Raw genomic sequence first — 23,986 nt, forward strand, 5'->3', positions numbered from 1 at the left:
GATTGTCGACGATGGGCAAAATCTGACGAATCATATTTGATAATGAAAGTCTTTAGTCGAAGACGGCCCTACTACTTATTAAGGATGTGCTGATCAATTTGACACAGATCAGTTTCGGCCGAAAAAGTACTTAATCGCCGATCACAAAAGGTACAAATGTATTTTTTGTATCTGGGCTGACAAGCTCGCGGCTAATTAAGTGTCTCCATACACAGTGTGGAACCTCTGCCCGAAGATAAAAATAATCAACTCCATTAGAGCAAATAAACTGCATTTCTTACTATCTTAAGTATCGTTATCAAGTATCATTATGTCGATACCCAGGGCAGTATTAGAGTATGATCAATACTAGCCTGATTAGGTCGATATGTTCTCATTTCTCAAAATCAGTTTTTTTTGTTAAAGGTGCTGTTTGCAACTCCCTCACAGTAACATTTCTCAAAGCAAAACATATAACAAGAACACCATCACCTTGCTTATGCTACCATTAGTGGTTTAATAGAACACATTTGTTTGACAATTGTGTATACTTTTCACAATTACAAAGTTTATGTCATAACAATTTTTACCGGCCCGAATAAAATGATTGGTGTTTATGGCGGTCACTCACCCAGTCTTGTCACATGTACGCGCAAGGAGCGCGTGCACACGTACAAAAGCAATCCAAGAGACGCAACGAACAATTTGCAGTCATGATAGAATATACATTTTGTGACAGCTAACGCTAGCTATCCAAACTGCTGTTATTAGCTAACAACACCTAAAGCTAATTACGTCATTACGTATGAGAAACTGTGAGAGGGCGGGATATACTGTGTAAAATACATTGGAAAGTTGGCGCCCTCTATGCATGTGTGTAAATGTTGCAAAAAGCCTCTTTAATGTTTACAAATAATTCCCTGGAGACAGGAGGACTTTGAGGGCAAACACCAAACAATTAAAATGAGTAGTGGAAAGTAGTTTTTGCTTTTGTTTAGTTATGTACTATTGTTACGTTCCACGTAGTGGTGGTTTGTTTGTTTTGTGTTTCTTCTTCTATTTATTTGTACAGGTCACACTCATTAACTGCCTCTGCTGCCAATCAACCGGTTCCTAATCCCAGCTGCTCCTCGTTTCACCTGCTAATCAGCCAGCCAATCCCGGACCACCATTCATCCTCCCAGCCTGTTTAAAATCACCTGCTCACCACTGGATCAGGGTGGATTCTTTTTCTGACATGCTGTGTGGAACTTTGAGAGACGCTACTTTGTCTTTGGCGCTATCTTGTTTGGTAATCATTTTTGTTAAGCTTTTTGCTACACTTGTGCCACCTGTTGTTGTTTTTTTGGTCTTCATTTTTCTTGACCTTTGAACTTTTGTAAGTATCTGTAGCCTAGTCTTGGGAAAAGTTAGACAGAGGCCTCTATACACTACACACGTAGGATTTGTTTGTGTATAGAGACACCAGGCTTAGTGGTGGCTGTCACCCTTGTATGTTTTGGACCCCCTCTTTGGCTAGAGTAGATAGGTAGGTTTTGGTTTGTGCTAATTAAATAGCTTCAGTTAGTCAGCTTACCTTTTCTTTTCTAGAGGTGTATTTTGGTATGTTTTGTTCATTTCTTTGACAGCACCTGTATTCCCAAGCTAGGCTAGTGTTGTGTCTTGTTGTACCCCCCCCCCCCGCATTGGTTACTTTTCAATAACACTAGTTTTTGTTTTCAATTCTTGGCTTCTGTGTCTTTAATTTATAACTCATTTGGTTTATACACTTTTATGTTGCGTTCTCCTGCAATCCCTAGACTCTAAGCCATCTGGGAACGTAACAACTATTGACTTTGTTTTGATCAAATGATTGAATGTAATACTGTATAAAAGAATATTAACTAGTTTAAAATACTGTGTTGGTATTGGTAAACTGTCAACGGCACTCACCATAAATACATTGAATAATTTACAGTTAATACATGTGATCGGTATCGGTATTGGCGTCGGCCGAACACCCCTCCTGCTTACTGACACTTTTCTGTACTCCACTGCAGTGACGTCTCACTTGTGACAGATCACACCCTCCAGTGGAAACACAAGCCCGATTGCAGGATTTAACGAACTGACCTAATTATATGAGGTCGGTTTAATGAAATCCACTTGACCTGTGGGGCTGGTTCGTACCTCGATGAGGAAGTCCCCCATCCTGAGGCCGGCCCTCCACGCCACGCCCCCCTCATCGACCGATTCCAGGTACTGCAGCGCTGGGAACGCTGGCGTCGGAGTGAATTCCTCTATGGGAGTCTGAGCTGTGGGGAATATGTAGAAAAGGTGAGCATGAATGGGTGTTTTGAAAAACACTGATTAAGAAACCACACATTAAACCAAAAATAAATATTTTTTGCGATTGTTTGTGGGTGCTCACCTTTGGCTCCCCTAAGCACAAAGCCAAAACCCTCATTGTCTTTTTTCTGTAGGAGCACTGTCTTCTCCTTAATGATGTAGTCACTGTTAAGTGCAAAAAAAGCACAGTAGAGTCATTTGACTTCTATTGTAACAGAAAAGTGCTTTTGTCCATTTAGGAAAAAACTGCATCACATTATGAAACCACACTGCAGCAAAGGAAAGGTCGGTGGCACAACAAACAGCAGCGGTGCACAATGACAATGACCGAGTTAGTGACACAATGGGAAGAAAAGCACTATGAGATGACATTTCGTACAGATCCAGCTGAACATGAAGAAAATGTGTGCATACACTTCAAAGAGCGCTAACTTACAAAATGCACCTAAACGGCCGCGTTAGCTTCAAAGCCCCTGGCATCTTTAGCAAGGATGCAGCCTTAGTGACTGCAGCGCAACCACAAGCAGTCATACATACATGACACTTTCGATTATGGACAAGTGGAGCTTGGACAAGCCCTCTAAACGTCCTCCACAAACATGCTCTAAGCTACAGTGGCCCTGGAAGACTAAACAGACACCACACTAATGAAATCTTATATTGCAAGTATGAGCAGTGTAGTAACTGATTCATGATTCTGTTACAGCGGTAAGTTAGTTTTTATGCGCCCCGGTTTTAGTATGATTCGGTTTTGGGCAACAATTTTCATCAAAAATATGTCTTGGTTTTAGTACGATTAGACGCACGTGGGGGCCTTTTTAAATAACCCACCATGGGGCCAAATAAAGTTGTAACACACAAGAATAGTCCCATTATAGTCAATGAAAACCTTAGAGTCAGTGTCACGGAACACTGATACACTTGTATCTCAAATCAATGTCTCCCATCAAAATCTAATTTTTAATTTTGTTGGTGCTTGGCCCCCTAAAACAGCAAATTTTTAACATGTACTGTAACTTGCCTTTTAAAAAGAAAACACACTTTTAGACAAGAAATAGTGTATGAAAACAATACAATAGAATGTAGTACTAATAACTACAATAGTCTTACGAAGTAATGTAATAATAATGTACAGTACTAGGGGTGTCAAAAAAAAAAAGATTTTCGAATGAATTGATTCTTAATCGATTCAAAAAAATAAAAAATCGATTTAAAACATTTAGTTCTAACATGCCAGAGGCTGTTCACCTTGGAGACCTGCTGCGGATATGGGTACGACCTGGCGCGAGATTTACACCTTTTATATATATATTTTTTAATCTGTCCTGTCCAGCCCCTTTATTAAATGTTTTAGCAGAATTAAATTAAACAAAACTAGTTTTCTTTCAAGTAATATAGAAATGTATCAGAGTTGTTTATGTATTTTATGGAGGAATGTAGCTAATCATAGAACTGTCACCTAATGTTATTAAAAAAGTATTGACTCTTAATTGAATCGTTACCTCCATAAATTGAATTGAATCAAATCATGTAGTGCCCAAATATTCACGGCCCTAGTATTTACCTTGGAGAATTGACATTTACGGGGTGTCCTTTGAGCTGCTTCTCAGTCAAAAACACCATAGACAACTTTTTCATGTTTTCATAGATAAATGTTGACCGTTTTGATGTTATTTTAACATTCTTGGCTGGTGTTACTCATTCTACCATGAATTGATTAACGTAGACCCCAAGTTGAAAAACTTATTCGGGTGTTACCATTTAGTGGTCAATTGTACGGAATATGTACCGTATTTTTCGGAGTATAAGTCGCACCGGAGTATAAGTCGCACCTGCCAAAAATGCATAATAAAAAAGGAAAAAAACATATATAAGTCGCACTGGAGCCCGGCCAAACTATGAAAAAAACTGCGACTTATAGTCCGAAAAATATGGTACTGTACTGTGCAATCTACTAATAAAAGTTTCAATCAATCAATCAATCAATCAATCAATCAATTATGCTTTAATATGGTGCAGACTAGCAGTGAGTTGCTCTAATTGCTTTGCGAAATTGGCAACAGGTTAATGTTTTTTTTCTAATTCAATTAATATAATCCACTTCTTCTCAGCACTGTCCTTCAGACTTACTTTCTTCCTTACCATGGTTGAAAGACAAAGTTATGTCAATCTCTGACTATAAGCTAATGCTAGGAAGTAAGAGCAGATGTTTTGGTCTGATCTTATGGTGTTCACTCTGGCATTTTCTATGCCAAATTATAAAGGGGATGCTTGTAACCAATTTTTTTTCTTGCAACAACAAAACATAATTAGCTGAGAGACAGCTCTTATCTCAAAACACTTAAGTTGAGGTACCACTGTATGGCGCTTATTCGCTCCAGAGGGCCCAAAGCTGTCGATTGCATCACTTGACGTAAAACTCATGTAAGAATACAGCCACACAATTTGTGTGTTCTTAGTTACAACACAAGTGCCAACACTTTGATAAAGAAGGCGAGAGACACTGCTGAATTCAAGTAGGAAGTCGTAGCAAAGTATGGAGATGGCATTCATGGGGTTCTTTATCCCTTTACTCCTCCCTCTCCGCTCATTAACGTCAACAGTCTTAAATAAAAGTAAAAGTGACGATAAATGTTCATTACCCATTTCATTTGTTATTTATAAGCATTTTGCTTTGCTTTCTGCATGTAAAGCTATAATTGAGCCTGATAAAAAGCATTTTGCATTTTTGGAGGATGGGGGTCTGGATTGAAAAAATTGGATTTACATTATTTCCCATCAGAAATATTTTGATATACAAACAAACTACTATGCTTGTTGTTACATGCAAACGGGAACACTTGTATTATATTTCAATTAAGCTCTGCATTAAAGGGAATTACATTCAATCTATTTTAATAAGAATAATTTGGCTAACTGACCTTTGTAGGGTAAAGAACCAAGACTAGTGTTATTAATATAAATATGATAAAAAATGATTGTATTATACTACAGCTAGTGTTTTTAAAAATTCAAGGCGGGTCTCCCACAAAATAAGGAAATACACTTGCAAAGCTTACTTTAGTCCTACAGGTGAGGGAGACTGGGGTAAGCAAACAGCCGCCAGAAAAAATGTGAAAGAAATTCAGGTTTTGTAGAGTAGAGAAGGCTGCAACCTTATTTTTCCCTCTGAAGGAAGGCTTATTGACAAACACTTTGAAAAACTCCTGAATTACAATCATAATCGTAGCTTTCCAAGTAATTGAGTATTTTTATAAAGTGGTAAACAGGTGTAGTCCCTTGTATTCATTTGAGTGACCTGGGGAAGATTTAGCAAGTAGTCTGAAGACTTCAGTCCAGAATTGTAGATGCCAAGTGCAAACAACAACAGTGTGTCAACCATTTTGACCCAAACTTAACAACCTGATTGAAAATGTGACACCATTCCTGTAGAATCCCAAAGGCACAGAGAGGGCCGAATATACAGTCACCAAGCGATAACTTTAGCACTGAACAGACGACGACTAGTTTCCCTCACTGAGGTCCATCCCTTGCGTGTTCTCCATCAATGTTACTGATTTCGCCAACGCTTCAGCCGCCTTCCAGCCATCTGTTCCTCACACCTCATTCCTTTTTCTATCACCCTGTCCTCCATCATGCAATCCCGCTCTGAAGATCAAAGAAACATGGAGTGGGTGTATGGATGGATCCATTGGGCTCTTCATGTAGCCACTTCTACAATGGGGGGCAGGGGGGGAAGCGGACAAACCGGTGTTGTGTTGGTCCTCCAGGTGGTTCGCAGGGATACGTTTGGTTGCTCTTTTGCATGTCAGCTGTTCAGCTCCTTAATCCCCACATTGACAACTCTGGCCTTGCAAATGGGAGCATTCAAAAGCACAAATGTCCTTGGATCATGCCGGGCGGCCAGCAGGACCACTATAGCTTTCAGCTAGAAGGATACCAGAAAGCACCCACCTGAATCATATGAGAAAAAGCAGCCTTTTAACTATTCGACTGCTGAGGCGAGAGTGTTAGTAGGGGACAATAGCCGCACAAAACAAGTGATGCACTTGATGGATGTTGGTGGCACACATTGAGAAAGCAGATGTATTGAATATTCAGCGCATGCACATAGGTGGTATTCCCACAGCATCAGATGTGCTATGACAAAACCACCTTTTTCTCTTAATGTACTATACATAGGCGCATGCACATTAACGCATACTGAAGTTAATCCTTTCGCACAGTGAACATAACACACGTCGATTATGCGTGGCGTACACACACAATACTGGTATTTTTAAAGAGACAGGTATAAATAGGAGGTGCAATTCAATGAGCAACATCTGCTTCAAGGAAATTATGACTCAAAGAGCTGAAAGACAATGAAAGACACCCACAATGTCTGACTGAAATGCATCTATGTGTTTTCTCTTTCAAGCACCAACACATGGTCCACAGGAATAAGCATGCAGCAGTCTACAATCTAGCCACTTTACATTTGACGGACATCCACAAAACGTTAAAATGCGGGACCCACGCATACTTGATCACGCTCGCTCTGAGAGACAAACGCACGCACAGAACACACACACACACAGCACATGAATTCTGTCTTGGAAAACGACACGGCCCGTCAGTAGCATCATCTACCTCTCCCCTCTCTCCATTGTCCTCTCCTCACATCCATAGCCAGCCAATGAATGAGGAAACAGCCGCTACCTGTAAATGAACCACACGCTCCTGTTTCTGGGGCCCAGTGACGGCCACGAAGAAGAGAGGGAGAGAGAGCAATCTCTCTCACCGCATCCCCCCATTGCCATGTCACCCCCCTCCTTTCCCTTGTGCGTTGCACTCCACCACCACCTCCTCCTCCTCCTCTTCCTCCCTACAGCAGGAGCTCAGGCAGTGGCAGAAGAGGAGAGAGAGAGCGAACGAGGAGGAGGAGCGTGCAGGTCTGAACCCTGCATCTTTTCAAGACAATAAGGAAAAGAATAGCGGGGAGTTTGACAACATAGAGATATATACATTAATCTGTGTGTGAGAAGACAGGAAGGGTGCTTTGCAAGTGTGGGGGATGGGTGAAGATAAGATGGATAGACAAGAGCGAGTACATTTGCACATATAATTGGTGTATCACAGATTGGCTAACAGCTGATTCCCACCCTGAATTTACACACACACACACACACACACACACACACACACACACCTGACACCCTTCCAACATTGCAGAGTTGTCATCATAAGCACACTTTTTCTCACCCTGTTGCTACGTGACATTATATTTGACATTCTCCCAAAGCTTGAAAACATGCACCGGATCACCTTGTTCTTTAGTGAGCACCACTTCACCACCGTGCCGCTAAAACGCAGCGCATAGGTTGCTGTTTACTTTCACCTCACAACCACTTTTTTTTTTTTTAAGTGTGCGTGAATGACAGTGAAAAGACCAAGTCAGTCCTAATGTGCAAGAGGCTGTAAAAGCCCAGGGTATGTTTTCCCGTCACTAGCCAAAGGATGCAATCAACGGCTCAGCCTGCCCATGACTCATCATCAGCAGCATGATGTATTTACTCACAAAGACGTATTCATACATACACCAACTCCCTAGCAAACACATGTATAGCCTAATGCCCATAAATTGCCTGATGGATCTAAAGTAAGATGAAAAAACATGACTGTGTACTGCAAAAACAAAACAATACACTGTTTCAGAAGGCAGCACAAATTCAGACATAAGCACAGCAGGTGAAGCAAGTGAACCTGCACACAAAGGGCTTGGTCTACTAAGATCTAAATAAGTGCTAAATAGCATGTACAAAAGTGGTCCAGACAGCCTCAATTAAATGAGGATTTTGCATGTAGCATACTGTGCATCTGTCACCATGGAGACACCCATCCCTACCCATTTATGTTATCATGCTCCAACCTGTGGCATTTTGCTATGTTTTGAAACATGCAGCAGACAACTATAGTATGTACCGATTTTTTGGGGCATGCCAAAAAAGCGCTCTGGGAAACGCTGACGCTAACTGCGAAAGTGCGCTGGAAGGATCCAGGCACAAAATATGCATATTGCAAGATCCATCCCTCTTTATCCGCTTATCCGAAGTCGGGTCGCGGGGGAAGCAGCCTAAGCAGATAAGCCCATATTGCAAGAAGTTTTTTATGGCATTTAAAAAAAAATGCAGTGTCTCCTGTCTCTAAAGCAGCACTTAAGTTATTCATCAGCTCAAAGATGAAAAGGCTGGACAGATGATTTGTCTAATAATATATAATATCATATATATATATATATATATATATATATATATATATATATATATTATGGCTGTCAAAAAGAACGAGTTAACTCATGTGAGTATTTACAAAAAATAATCGCATTAATCATGTATATACGCAGATTAATCACGCAATTTATTTTGAACACATACTCCTTTACATTAACCGTGGATGGTTACCTGAAAGGCCGCACGTGTTGTTATACAGTCAGGGATCAGGTCAATGCATCAGAGTACAGATGAGTAAGGAGAGTACGACTGGTGTGCCCGCTGGCAAATTTGACTTCAAAAACAGTGACTGGACATTAAATTAAACCAAGTTTTTAGCACATAAATGACATACATTCAAGTAAAACATAAAACAAATAATAATAATTTAGGACGACAATGAAAATGCATTCGTGTCCAAATATTGGGGTCTTTTTTAAAGTTAGTTAAAATCATGCAAGCATGTAATAAACTGTGGTTAATCATGAGCAATCCAAATTCATCCATCCATCCATTTTCTAAGGGTCGCAGGGGACACTTTTCATTTGACATCAAATCTCAAAGTGCTACATTTTAAGAGACATAAAAACAAATAGAAGAGAAAAGAAATGTATAAAAACATTGCACAATTTGTAGATTAAAATCAGCTGTAAACTTTTCTAAAAAGATGAGTCTTTTGCATGTACATATATAACAGAAATATGTCAATTGTTGACACGAGCACGGAAGATTCTCTCTCTCCATCATCTGTTGTATTGCATGATGGCCTCCTTCTGGCATTTGAATGCCAGTTTGATTATATACGCATCTTCTCCCACCATTGTGGGCTTTCCAATAATCAGCGTATATTCTGCATATACATGAAGACAGGCACGTTAATTGGATTGCGCTCTCTATTTGTATAATTTAAGAGACACAATCCTCTTTGCACGAGCTTAGTATATTAGCTTTGCGAGCGCTATCGAATTTGCTCGTGTTTTAATACACGCAAACATTTATTAGATCAGATGAATAAAGCGGCCTTGCTCTCTGGTAATACAAATATAGATATACATGCTTCCCACAACCATATATCAATAGGCCATTATATATTAAGTACTATAACTTGGCTCCTTGGCGAGTGGAGTCTTACCTAGGACCATCAGTGCCGTCGTATGCCCCGACAGTGACGTTACGGAAGAGCTTCCTCTTGGCTTTCTCGCTCCGCGTCTCTGCAACACATTTTAATTTTGTCAATTTGTGTCATGACACCTTCCCTGTCTTTTTATGCAGTATGATATTTGGCTGCCTTTAATTCATTTGGCATGTGGCTTCAGTACTGAATGGTTGCAAAAGACCCTGTCAAGATGACTCTATATGTGTTGGACATTACAGCGACTTAAAGGGTGATTCTACCCCAGGGGATAAGTTATTTTTGCATAGGATCTTAGTGGAGTACACTTGTTCCACTTATAATAGAATTGTGATAAGAGGATCCAGTATTTGGCCACAAATCACATATTTAATTACAGTATTGGCCTGAATAAAAATAGATCTGGTTTCTTGTGTGAGGCTGCCTCTCTCCGAGTCTCTTGTGTGTGAGAGTGACAGGAAGAAAAACCCAGACTCAATTGGGCAGAATTTGTTTGTTTATATAAATCTCTAGACACCGAATATTAGACAAGTGGTCTATTTTAGACTTTTTTGTCAGTGATTGTACCCCACATACATACATACATATATACACATATATATATATACATACATACATATATACATATATATGTATACTGTATATATATCCATCCATTTTCTACCGCTTGTCCCTTTTGGGGTCGCGGGCGGGTGCTGGAGCCTATCTCAGCCGAATTCGGGTGGAAGACGGGTACACCCTGGACAAGTCGCCACCTCATCGCACTCACATTCACACACTAGGGTCAATTTAGTGTTGCCAATCAACCTATCCCCAGGTGCATGTCTTTGGAGGTGGGAGAAACCCGCAGTACCTGGAGGGAACCCACGCAGTCACGAGGAGAACATGCAAACTCCTATACATACACATATATATATATATTTATACCGTATACACATATACATATATTTATACCGTATATATATATATATATATATATATATATATATATATATATATATATATATACACACACACATATACACATACATACATATCTGTCTGTGAAACTAAACATCGACTTGTGCAAAGGCAGTAATATGTGATAACACAAGGCAGCAGCTGAAGAAGGACTTACATGTTTATCCCTTCTTTCATCACACAGAACAAACCCGCCAAGTGAACAGCTGGTTTTACCACTTCCGGTTCTGACGTAGGACAACCATATGACTCGCGTCCCATATGTGACCAAAGGATGACCAAATATACCACGGTAGTACAACTATACTGGCCATAAACAGTTAGCCTCTACAGCAGGAGTGCCCAAAGTGCGGCACAGGGGCCATCCATACAGGCCAGTAACTAGTTTGTCATTGGTCCTAGACACATCGCCAAAAGCAAAAAAATAACAAAAAAACACCAGTAAAAATGGGGAAAACAGCAAGAAACACAATGAGAAAAGCCAAAAATGTTGACAATCAATACTAATGACACAAAGCTTTGTCTTTAAAAAACAACCAAAAATATTATCTATATAAATTATATATACATTTTTTAATAAATAAATAAATAAATAAATATATATATATATATATACATATATATATTTTTTTAATATATGTATATATATATATATATATATATATATATATATATATATATATATATATATATATATGTAAATATATACAGTATATACTGTACATATATACATATAAATATATACATATATATGTATTAGGGCTGTCAAATGATTAAAATAATAATCGTGATTAATTGCAATGTTCATATTTAACTCAAGATTAATCGCGATTAACCATAGATAGGTATAATTTTTCATCCCTAATAAGTGTATCCTAGACAGCCTTTCCTTATGGTAGTTTTGTTTCACTTTCCTATTTACTGTTTGTTTATAGAGAAAACATATTTCTGTGTACATATTTTTTTTTAAATGTTTGGAGACATGTTCACTTTTGTATGTATTCTGATTGTTTATATTTAATATTTAATGTATCCTATTGTTGAAATAAAGTAAAAAAATAAAGAGCTGTGATTGGTCAGCTTGTTTTGACACCATTTGCAGGGTTCACACAGCCCACCTTCACGAACGTCTTCTACGGTTTTGAGGCCATGTGTACTTCAAAAGTGACCTTTGTATTGAAATGATTAGTTCCAGCTCCAACATTAAAGTGAGTGTTGCTGTCACTACTACTATACACAGGAAAACGTGTGGAAGAGAATTGCAAGTAGGTCCGCCTACGCATGCCGAAACAAAGATTGTGGATGATTGACAAGAGGCTAACTTTGTTCATGTAATTCTACTGTCGAATAAACATGCTAAGATGCTAAGAGCGATGCCCAGAGTGAGACCTCTTGTATCCAGTTTGGAAGCCAGAGCCAAAGACATAAAAATGTATCAGTGACGGAAAAGTTATTGAGTTAATTTACATTTATCGATCGATTTATTGACTAATTGACTAATCTAATTGACTAATATTGACTAACCAGCCCAGGCCTACAATTGTATACATTTTTTATTGCCCCTGGAAATCGAATTTAATGCTTGTTAATGTCATTGAAGGCCTTCATTTTCGCAAAATCAATTTATGACTTTTAATGCTTTTTGATGACCCGCGGATACCCTCTTTAAGAGCTGTGCTGGACAATGAGTGGGCAGCCGGCTTTTTTTTCGCTCATTTGCTAGCACTGCTCGACTTAACTCTCAACCAGAGTGCTTGGCTGGTCATGTGTTTCACCGACCCAAATTAATCTTAAGGAATTGCACGTCTTACTGTACCTGATCGATTGTCCTTGCTGCCAGCTGCCACTTCCTCCACACAGTCCGAGGGGAACCAGCCAGTGCGACCTTTCGCCGTTCCCTCCCAGTAGCCCCCCTCTCCGACACTTAAGACTGCAACATAAAGAAACATATACATGACGCTGATGCTTTTTTTTTTTTCTGCATTAAGAGTCTCATCCCACCTTTCACTTTATCCCCTTTGTTGAGGGAGAGCTGCCTGTCTCCACTAGCAGAGTGGGCCCGAGTGGCCACGTACACCCTCCCAGGCACTGCACTGTACATTCGCTTCACTTGACCTCCCCCACTGCCTGCAGGCGCCGCCCTATGGAACCAGGTCAAGACACCAACAATCTCTTACAAAAGCATACGTTTACGCCATTGCAAATATATTGAGGCCATAACTACTTCCTCTATTTCTGTTCCCTTATAGAATGTTCACCAGCAGCTCAGTCCAATGTGACATTCTCATGGTTATAATTAGAAGGGGAATGTAAGTGGGACAACTGAAGCTCACTAGAGTTTATAAATGGCCCTAAAAGGACCTGATTAGAAAGAGAATCAACTATTCTCCAAGGGCTCCTTACCCCTGCCTGCCTCGTGGCTGCCTGCGCCTCTCCTCTGAGTCACTCTGGCCTCCTCTTCCTCGCGATGGAGAACGGGTGCGATTTCTAGGGCTGCTGGAACTTCTCAAGCCAATGGAAGCCCTACGGTGGCCCTGCAGAAACACATGCAAGAAGAGCAAAATATAACCAGCCCAGCAGGCACAAGACATTAAAACAACGCTGGGAACTTGTTGAATTAGGTCCTGACGTTGACCAACTCAAACATAATGTTGAAACAACATGCTTTTTGACAACGTTTAATCAATGTTGGGTTCTGACGTTGATTTGACCATTGAATTTTGGTATTTTCCCAAACAATATTCTACAACACAAATACAACATTGTGATGTTTGAAGGCGTTTATTCAATGTCAGGTTGTGGCGTTGATTTGAACTTTGAAATTTGGTCATTTCCCAACCAACAACGTGGATCCTACGTTGGACATCGACGTTGTCTCAATTTACAAATATAAATATTTTGCAATGTTGTTTCAAAGTCAGTTTTAAAGGACATGTATGTATAATCAACGTATCAATGTCTTGTGCCTGCTAAGAGAGCTGTGTATATACAGTGTGTATGTACCTGAGCTGGGTTGGGAGCGTTTGTAGTCTTGTTGGGAATAACCGGAGGATCAGAGTGGGTCATGGTGTTATCGCTGTTCGCACGTAGTAAAGGGTGGGACTGGAGCGTGGGAAGAGGCAGCGTATGGGCGCTTTCTTTTTGCTTGGAGACATATTTTGGTGATTCCAAAAAGGGGACTAAAGAGGCACGGCAGAGTTTACATGTAAGTAAAGGAAGCAGACTTTCAGTCAAAGCAGTTTGGCATGAAAACTCACCTGTGTCTAAATCTTTGTGGTTTTTGATGATTTCCCCAAGTTCAAAGTGACCAGACATTACAGCCAGCTGCAAAAAGTTAATCATTCTATTTAAAACAGTCTTTCATGTAGGCAATAATGTGAATAATCTGTTCCAAGGTCAAACCCTCTCTTTCTCCATCAAAGACTTCTCTAGGTGTACAGGCTTTTTTTCAAATACACTTTTAAAATTCGTAACATTTATTCAATTGCAAAAATACATTAAATATTTCCCATTTCTATTTGTTGATGATTCTTTACTTAATTGTTATTTAGAGCAGGACCTTTCAACTAAATTGTCCTTGGAGTGTCATGATCTCTCATGACAGGTATTTTTAAATCTGAGCTTCTCTATTATTTCCTTTCCAGCGGTACAGGGTGTCCACAAGCTCTGGGTACATGGTTAAAAACACAATTGATAAAAAAGAAAGCAATTTCATTCAATTCTAATGTTGATAAATAATATTTTTACCATTATTTTCTGATTTTCTATGCATAATTTGATGCGCTTTACAAAATTCAGTTAAACTCGATGGAATAGGTTCGAATTGCCGTCGATTTCAGCACACTGACTGGTAATGCGTTCTCTCATGTGGTTTAAATCTGTAATCTTCATCGAGTAAACTTTCTCTTTCAGCATCCATCCATCCATCCATCCATCCATTTCCTACCGCTTGTCCCTTTTCGCATACCCCAGAAAAACAAATCCAAAGGACAAAGGTCTGGTGAACGAGGGGACCACTCAACATTACTTCTTCTTCCAATCCAGTGGGAAAAAACAGCTGTAGCAAATTGGGCAGGGGCCCCCATCCTGCTAAAACCAGTTGGGAAGTCCCTCGCCTAGGCGCTCAATTTGAGGCATCAATTTGTCTCTCAGCATGTTCAGATAAGTCTCACCCGTTACATGTTCATCAAAGAAGAAATGTCCTAACACTTGAGCTTTCCACAAACCACACCACACCATCACCTTTTGGCTGCCTTGCTGTTTGGATGGATCCACCCAGTGTGGATTGCGTTGAGACCAGCATCGAAGATTCTGTCTGTTGACTTCACCATTTACATAAAACATAGCTTCATCACTGAACAACACAAAGTCTTTAGTAAAATTAATATTTGAATCCAATGTATCCGAAAACCATTCGCACATCTGTACCCAGACTTTATGGACACCCTGTAGTCCAGAAAAGGGGTTCTTAACCTTTTTGACCTCTTTTCCACGACAGAGAGGCACACTCAAATATTAACACTATATTTTTATTTTTTTACTCTTGATTTCAATCGTATTGAATAATTATATCCAACCCACTTACAGTTTAACATGATAAGCCTTGTCAAATGATATGAAACCATGTGTTATTTACAAAGATTATTATCAAGTCTTAGGTCAGGCTGATTACAAAAATAAATACTAATCAAATATGGTGCAAAAAAAGGGAGTCATAAAAACTAATAAAAAATAAGTACATACAATCACGCAGTGCTAAAATACATACTAAAATAATAAATAATAATAATATACATGTTTCTTACCTAAACTGAAAAATACAGCATCACCACTTCAGTCGTAATTTTTGCGCTTAAACTTTTCTATGACTTTAGCTCCAGACTTCACTTCACCAACAACACTCAAGCCAGAATGTAACAAGGGGCCACAGAGAGCTAGGGACTTGGGGGCTGGACATTTTGAGAACCAGCATTTTGTAACACACGGGTTCTTAACTTTTTGACCTTGGGGCCCAATTTTTTACAGAGGAAAACTCAAATATTATATATGAAAGCATGTGTTAACTACAAAGATTATTATCGAGGCTTAGGTCAGGTTGATTACAAAAATAAATACTAATCAAGTATTCTGCAAAACAAGGGACTCGTAAAAACTGATAAACAAATGTACAACACAATTACACGGTGCTAAAATAATATAGAATCTAACTAAATCACTAATAATAATATATGTTTCTTAAATAAACTTTCAACAAAACTAAAGTGCAAATGAAAATACAGCGTCACCACTTTTAGTACTTTTTTTTGCTCTTAAGAAACTTCCCTAGCTCCAGACTTTTTCTGTTTGATTTTGTCATTACCGCCACAAGTGGTGGAAACATGTATTACAACTGAGTACCGCTGTGGCCCATACAGACCACAGTTGAGAGTTAATTTTGGGGGCCCTAGAGAAGGCGTCTGGGTTAAAAATGTCAGAAAAAAAAAATCTGATCTGCCAATATGTTAACACTGGTCCGAGTTCCTCTGTACAACATGAGCGCTGTAGTATTTTTATTTTATTTGCTGCAAAAATTGTAATACTCTTTCACAAATTTTGAACTGAACTGGTCTGGTTGGTCAGGTGTCATTCCCAGGTCAAATTTTGCCCCCAGGTTGACAGTTAAATAGCCCTGATACACAGTATACTGTATTGTTTTCTTTTTTACGGCTCTAATACTATATACAGGTAAAAGCCAGTAAATTAGAATATTTTGAAAAACTTGATTTATATCAGTAATTGCATTCAAAAGGTGTAACTTGTACATTATATTTATTCATTGCACACAGACTGATGCATTCAAATGTTTATTTCATTTAATTTTGATGATTTGAAGTGGCAACAAAAGAAAATCCAAAATTCTGTGTGTCACAAAATTAGAATATTACTTAAGGCTAATGCAAAAAAGGGATTTTTAGAAATGTTGGCCAACTGAAAAGTATGAAAATGAAAAATATGAGCATGTACAATACTCAATACTTGGTTGGAGCTCCTTTTGCCTCAATTACTGCGTTAATGCGGCGTGGCATGGAGTCGATGAGTTTCTGGCACTGCTCAGGTGTTATGAGAGCCCAGGTTGGTTTGATAGTGGCCTTCAACTCTTCTGCGTTTTTGGGTCTGGCATTCTGCATCTTCCTTTTCACAATACCCCACAGATTTTCTATGGGGCTAAGGTCAGGGGAGTTGGCGGGCCAATTTAGAACAGAAATACCATGATCCGTAAACCAGGCACGGGTAGATTTTGCGCTGTGTGCAGGCGCCAAGTCCTGTTGGAACTTGAAATCTCCATCTCCATAGAGCAGGTCAGCGGCAGGAAGCATGAAGTGCTCTAAAACTTGCTGGTAGACGGCTGCATTGACCCTGGATCTCAGGAAACAGAGTGGACCGACACCAGCAGATGACATGGCACCCCAAACCATCACTGATGGTGGAAACTTTACACTAGACTTCAGGCAACGTGGATCCTGTGCCTCTCCTGTCTTCCTCCAGACTCTGGGACCTCGATTTCCAAAGGAAATGCAAAATTTGCTTTCGTCAGAAAACATGACTTTGGACCACTCAGCAGCAGTCCAGCTGGTGTCGGTCCACTCTGTTTCCTGAGATCCAGGGTCAACGCAGCCGTCTACCAACAAGTTTTAGAGCACTTCATGCTTCCTGCTGCTGACCTGCTCTATGGAGATGGAGATTTCAAGTTCCAACAGGACTTGGCGCCTGCACACAGCGCAAAATCTACCCGTGCCTGGTTTATGGACCATAATATTTCTGTTCTAAATTGGCCCGCCAACTCCCCTGACCTTAGCCCCATAGAAAATCTGTGGGGTATTGTGAAAAGGAAGATGCAGAATGCCAGACCCAAAAACGCAGAAGAGTTGAAGGCCACTATCAGAGCAACCTGGGCTCTCATAACACCTGAGCAGTGCCAGAAACTCATCGACTCCATGCCACGCCGCATTAACGCAGTAATTGAGGCAAAAGGAGCTCCAACCAAGTATTGAGTATTGTACATGCTCATATTTTTCATTTTCATACTTTTCAGTTGGCCAACATTTCTAAAAATCCCTTTTTTGTATTAGCCTTACACAATATTCTAATTTTGTGACACACGGAATTTTGGATTTTCATTTGTTGCCACTTCAAATCATCAAAATTAAATGAAATAAACATTTGAATGCATCAGTCTGTGTGCAATGAATAAATATAATGTACAAGTTACACCTTTTGAATGCAATTACTGAAATAAATCAAGTTTTTCAAAATATTCTAATTTACTGGCTTTTACCTGTATATAACGACCAGCTATAAATGTCTTGTGTGTTTTTAACATACTTGACAAATTGAGATGATTCTAATTCTGGTTTAAAAACAATACAACAAAAATACACAGGGCGGTGTGGCTCAGAGGGTTGAGTAGTGGTCCAGAGAAACTTGAGGGTTCTTGGTACAAATCCAGCTTCCGCCAGCCGAGTCACTGCGGTTGTGTCCTTGGGCAAGACAGTTCACAAACATTGCTCTACGTGCCGCTCAAACTGGTGTATGAATATGAATGAATGTTTGGTGGTATGCGCAAACTGGCAGCCACTTTTTCGTCAGTCTATCCCAGGGCAGCTATGGCTTAAAATATAGCTAACCACCACCATGTGTGAATGTGGACTAAATGAATGATGGGTTGTCGGTTCTCACTGTAAAGCGCTTTGAGTGTCTCGAAAAGAGGTATATAAATCTAATCAATTATTATAAATACTGAAGACTTAGTGAAAAGGTAACTCATAGTTCAACATTCCACAAAAGAGTGAAAATAAATCCCAACAGTACTTTACACTTACTTTGATATCAAGCAAGATTTTTCATCTCTTGGGGTCTGAAACCACCACAAAGATAGTATATTATAGAGCCTATATGGTAAATGAATTATTTTTCTTACCTGAAAAGGGGTCTGGCCATGTTTGTTCTTTGCTTCCTTGTTTGCTCCCCTGTACAAAAGCACTCGAGCACAGCTTTCCTGATAGAGAGGTACAGTGATCAGTCAATTTGCATTTTCCCACAAAAAGATGTTGTATTGGTACAATTAGAGGATTATTTCTACTTGCTTTGTTGTACAGGGCACAAATGTGAAGCGCGGCATTTCCTGAGGCATTTTGAGAGGAGGCGTCTGCCCCATAAAACAGCAGATGCTCCAAGTGTTGGGCAAAGCCATTCTGGCAAGCCTTCCAGAGTCAAAACAGTGAGACAAATATACATTCATGTAGGTAAATAAGGCAGCACGGGTGGAAAATAAAATGAAAAAGTGGAGAATGTGTGAATGAAAAACATCCATAAGCAAAATGGCGCCTTCCTGTTATTTTCCAGAGCAAAACCAAAATAAAATGCATTCATCAGTGACACATAATAAAAGCAATGCACTTGCATTATTCTACACAAACAACGAGAGGTCACTTGTATGCATGAGCTGGAAATAGCATGAGATGAATCAGTATTGAGATGTTTGATTCAAATATTATAAATGATGCTCGGAGAGGTACCTTATGGATTTCTTCCATCCCAAATTCCTCTTCATCCCTGTGCTGTGGGGAGGAGGAAGGAGAAAGAATGGAAAGATGAGGCTGGGAGAAGAGTAAGTAACTGATGTTTTAGGACATTGTCAGAAATGGAATAGGACAGGAAAACTATCAATAGAGAACATCCCTTTTAAAGTAGTCATCAAAGTGTTCAGATGGAAAGTACCAGATGAGACTCATCCCAGTCATTCTCATCCCTCGTCCCCAACTTGGCCCTGTAGTAAAGCAAAGTCTCGCAGCAGGTGGTGTCGCCCCCCGTCAGGACTGTGTGGTACAGCGGGGTCAGGCCACAGCGGTCTTTGTAGTTTGTAGAGCTTCCCAATGACAAGAGAGCCTGGCAGGAACATGCAAAACAAAGATTTCCTAATTCTACAGTCTTGTTAAGGACTTGTTCGCTAGCTACAGTATCTCACAAAAATTAGCAAAGCCTTCACATTTCAGAAACCACTCCGTTTACAGTATAGTGGATATATTTGAGAGTAGTCAATGTACAGCTTGCATACCAGTATCGATTTACTATCCACTGAAAATGAGTCAGCACAGAGCAATTATTGTCTAAATAACAAACAACACAGGTGAGTACAGTCAAGTATGGTGCTAGTGGTGTTATGGTCTGGGGCTGCATGAGTGCTGTCAGTACTGGGGAGCAGTGGTTCACTAAGAGAAAGAGGACTTCCAACATTGTGAAGCAAAGCATGCTCACCTCACTTAGGAAACAAGGCTGCCTTGAAGTTTTCCACTATGATAACGAGCAAAGATGACAAGGTAATGGAGTGGCCAAATAAGTTTCTTCCAGAATTAGGGGAAGGTGGAAAGGTCTAATATGGTGTCATAAGTGTGCAATATGGGTGCTAAGATAGTGTTTTTGTGTAATTATTTATCTATACATAGTGCAATCTGTTACTGCGCAATATGGATAATTTATTACTCATTTTTAGTTACTGTATAGAAAAATCTGCATTGCAACGACATAATTTCGCAATTGTGGGATAAATAAAGTACGAACCCCGTTTCCATATGAGTTGGGAAATTGTGTTAGATGTAAATATAAACGGAATACAATGATTTGCAAATCATTTTCAACCCATATTCAGTTGAATATGCTACAAAGACAACATATTTGATGTTCAAACTGATAAACATTTTTTTTTTTTTGCAAATAATCATTAATTTTAGAATTTGATGCCAGCAACACGTGACAAAGGAGTTGGGAAAGGTGGCAATAAATACTGATAAAGTTGAGAAATGCTCATCAAACACTTATTTGGAACATCCCACAGGTGTGCAGGTTAATTGGGAACAGGTGGGTGCCATGATTGGGTATAAAAATAGCTTCCCAAAAAATGCTCAGTCTTTCACAAGAAAGGATGGGGCGAGGTACACCCCTTTGTCCACAACTGCGTGAGCAAATAGTCAAACAGTTTAAGAACAACGTTTCTCAAAGTGCAATTGCAAGAAATATAGGGATTTCAACATCTACGGTCCATAATATCATCAAAAGGTTCAGAGAATCTGGAGAAATCACTCCTCGTAAGCGGCATGGCCGGAAACCAACATTGAATGACCGTGACCTTCGATTGATTCCTCAGACGGCACTGTATCAAAAACCGACATCAATCTCTAAAGGATATCACCACGTGGGCTCAGGAACACTTCAGAAAACCACTGTCACTAAATACAGTTTGTCGCTACATCTGTAAGTGCAAGTTAAAGCTCTACTATGCAAAGCGAAAGCCATTTATCAACAACATCCAGAAACGCCACCGGCTTCTCTGGGCCCGAGATCATCTAAGATGGACTTATGCAAAGTGGAAAAGTGTTCTGTGGTCTGACGAGTCTACATTTCAAATTGTTTTTGGAAATATTTGACATCGTGTCATCCGGACCAAAGGGGAAGCGAACCATCCAGACTGTTATCGACGCAAAGTTCAAAAGCCAGCATCTGTGATGGTATGGGGGTGCATTAGTGCCAAAGGCATGGGTAACTTACACATCTGTGAAGGCACCATTAATGCTGAAAGGTACAAACAGGTTTTGGAACAACATATGCTGCCATCTAAGCGCCGTCTTTTTCATGGACGCCCCTGCTTATTTCAGCAAGACAATGCCAAGCCACATTCAGAACGTGTTACAACAGCGTGGCTTTGTAAAAAAAGAGTGCGGGTACTTTCCTGGCCCGCCTGCATTTCAGACCTGTCTCCCATCGAAAATGTGTGGTGCATTATGAAGCGTAAAATACAAAAGCGGAGACCCCGGACTGTTGAACGATTGAAGCTCTACATAAAACAAGAATGGGAAAGAATTCCACTTTCAAAGCTTCAACAATTAGTTTCCTCAGTTCCCAATCGTTTATTGAGTGTTGTTAAAAGAAAAGGTGATGTAACACAGTGGTGAACATGCCCTTTCCCAACTGCTTTGGCACGTGTTCCAGCCATGAAATTCTAAGTTAATTATTATTTGCAAAAAAAAAAAAAAAGTTTATGAGTTTGAACATCAAATATCTTGTCTTTGTAGTGCATTCAATTGAATATGGGTTGAAAAGGATTTGCAAATCATTGTATTCCGTATATATTTACATCTAACACAATTTCCCAACTCATATGGAAACGGGGTTTGTATATCCTAACATCTACCAGCTCCAACAGTGATGTAGTAGAAAAAGAGGATTCCAGTCACAGCTCTGCGGTTCGGGTGAAAATGTTGAAGATATTTAAGATGGTGCTAAATATTCACACCTCGAACATGTTCACTGTGAGGTATTCACTCATGTTGCCTGGATATTTAAATTGTGACTTATATTTAGTGGATAATAAATCTATAGCGCTATGCAGAGGTGTGTAGTGTAGCCAGAAATTGTACTTAAGTAGAGCAGAAGCGTCCTCAGCGTACGGCAAATCTATGCCACGCACAAAATCAAATTAAAAAAATAAGCACATAACAATTTTCGGCACACGGACACGTCAGAGAAAACAGTTTTTGTCATCATTGTTTAAATATTGTAACGTCTGTCGAGACGCTTTGAGGACATGAATTCCATCCATCACTTTACTGAGCAAAACTCTTTGTCGGCCATAAACACATCACCAAAACATTAGTAAAAAAAATTATATCTAGCAAAAGTGGTCATTTTCTGCAGTACAAACCAGATCAAAAGTAACTCAACAGCAGCCGCTCGCTCTTTCTCAATTGCGCCAACACATGCACATATGGCACTTAGCCAGTGATGCGTTTACAGCCACACAAAAAGTCGGACAACTCCAACACCACACATAAAGTGTCATTCCAGGTCGTTACACTATGATTTACCAATCAAATGTGTGCTTATTCTACTGTCATTTATTAGGAATCTTAATTTATAAATATTAATCGTGAAATGCTGTTAGTATATTAAATAAATACTAATAAAAATATATTTTTTACAAACAGGAAGTTGCAGGAATGTACACATGATCACCTGCTTACATCTCATTGTGCAACATGTGAATGTTTTAATGGGAACTAAATGCAATGTCTGAAAGGGGTACAAATTATTTCCAAAGCAGGACCTCCACCAAGACAAACAATACAAGTACACAGTTTATGAAAAATAATATTTTTTGTTATTGTCATTGTAAGTGGGCCTAAACACTTATATTAGAAAATAACCTCATTGAAATGACTGCTGTCATTGGATTATAATAATAAGAGAATGTTGTCTGTCTATCTGTGTTGGCCCTGCGATGAGGTGGGGACTTGTCCAGGGGGTACCCCGCCTTCCGCCCGAATGCAGCTGAGATAGGCTCCAGCCCCCTCCGCGACCCCGAAAGGGACAAGCGGTAGAAAATGGATGGATGGATGGAGAATTAACTTGTTCTTTAGTCAGGTTTGCCACAGTGTGCACGTCTGATGTTGCTCACATGGGCTCCACTGAATGCTCAGGGAGTTTTTGCGTTTGCTCACACACATGAAAAATTACAGGGAACATTGCCTCCTACCCATCTACCCACGTCTGATGCTATACAAGCTGTACACAGACTACTTTAAGTTATGTCCAAGTTTCTATAGTATTGTCCCTTGAGAAGATATAATACAAAAGTTGTGTGTTATATATTGCAGTGATGTAACTCACCATTAGCCCAGTATGATTGTGAACCCTGACAGCTTTGTGCACCGCAGTCAAACCATCTCTGCTTCTGAAGTCAAAATGAGCTCCGCCCTGAACCAGAGCCCTGATGCCCTCCACTGACAGGCCTGACTGTGCGGCCACAGTCAGGGGGGTCTCTAGCTCAAGGTGGGCAGGCAGAAAATGTAAGTTTCAAAAATTAGGAGCGTAATGTTTATAATTGAAACTTGTGGCCAGCTCACCTCCACTCTCCAGGTCATGAAAGTTTGGATCAAGACCTTTATCCAGGACTTTAACCATTTTCTCCAGCGCTCCAGTTTGTACATAATCCATGAACTTTTTGAGGCTGGCCTGAGAAGTTGTCAGTGAATGTGAGTGGACTATAATTGGTTAATGCACACAATGAATAAAAGGGGAAAAAAACAATTACCTTAGTGCTGAGCTTGGAAAGTGCCTTTTCATCCAGGTTTGTCTGCTTATACACTCTAGTTTTGTATCGAAACTGAAGAGCAGAGAAGATGGGCTTAAAGTGAATTCAAAGGACTCAAAAAACTAAATGAGATCGGAAAAAAAGAGCTTGTAATGCTACAATTTTACTGACTTTCAAGCACATTGTAATGGCGATGATGTCGCTGGACTGGTT

At 39.7% G+C, this 23,986-nt stretch overlaps 1 pseudogene; it reads right to left on the reverse strand.

The window, feature by feature from the left end:
• Positions 1-23,986, reverse strand: part of LOC133610863 (SH3 and multiple ankyrin repeat domains protein 1-like) — a 42,590-nt pseudogene that overhangs the window by 12,701 nt on the left and 5,903 nt on the right.

This window comes from Nerophis lumbriciformis, linkage group LG11, assembly GCF_033978685.3.
Source record: "Nerophis lumbriciformis linkage group LG11, RoL_Nlum_v2.1, whole genome shotgun sequence".
Taxonomy (NCBI): Eukaryota; Metazoa; Chordata; class Actinopteri; order Syngnathiformes; family Syngnathidae; genus Nerophis; species Nerophis lumbriciformis.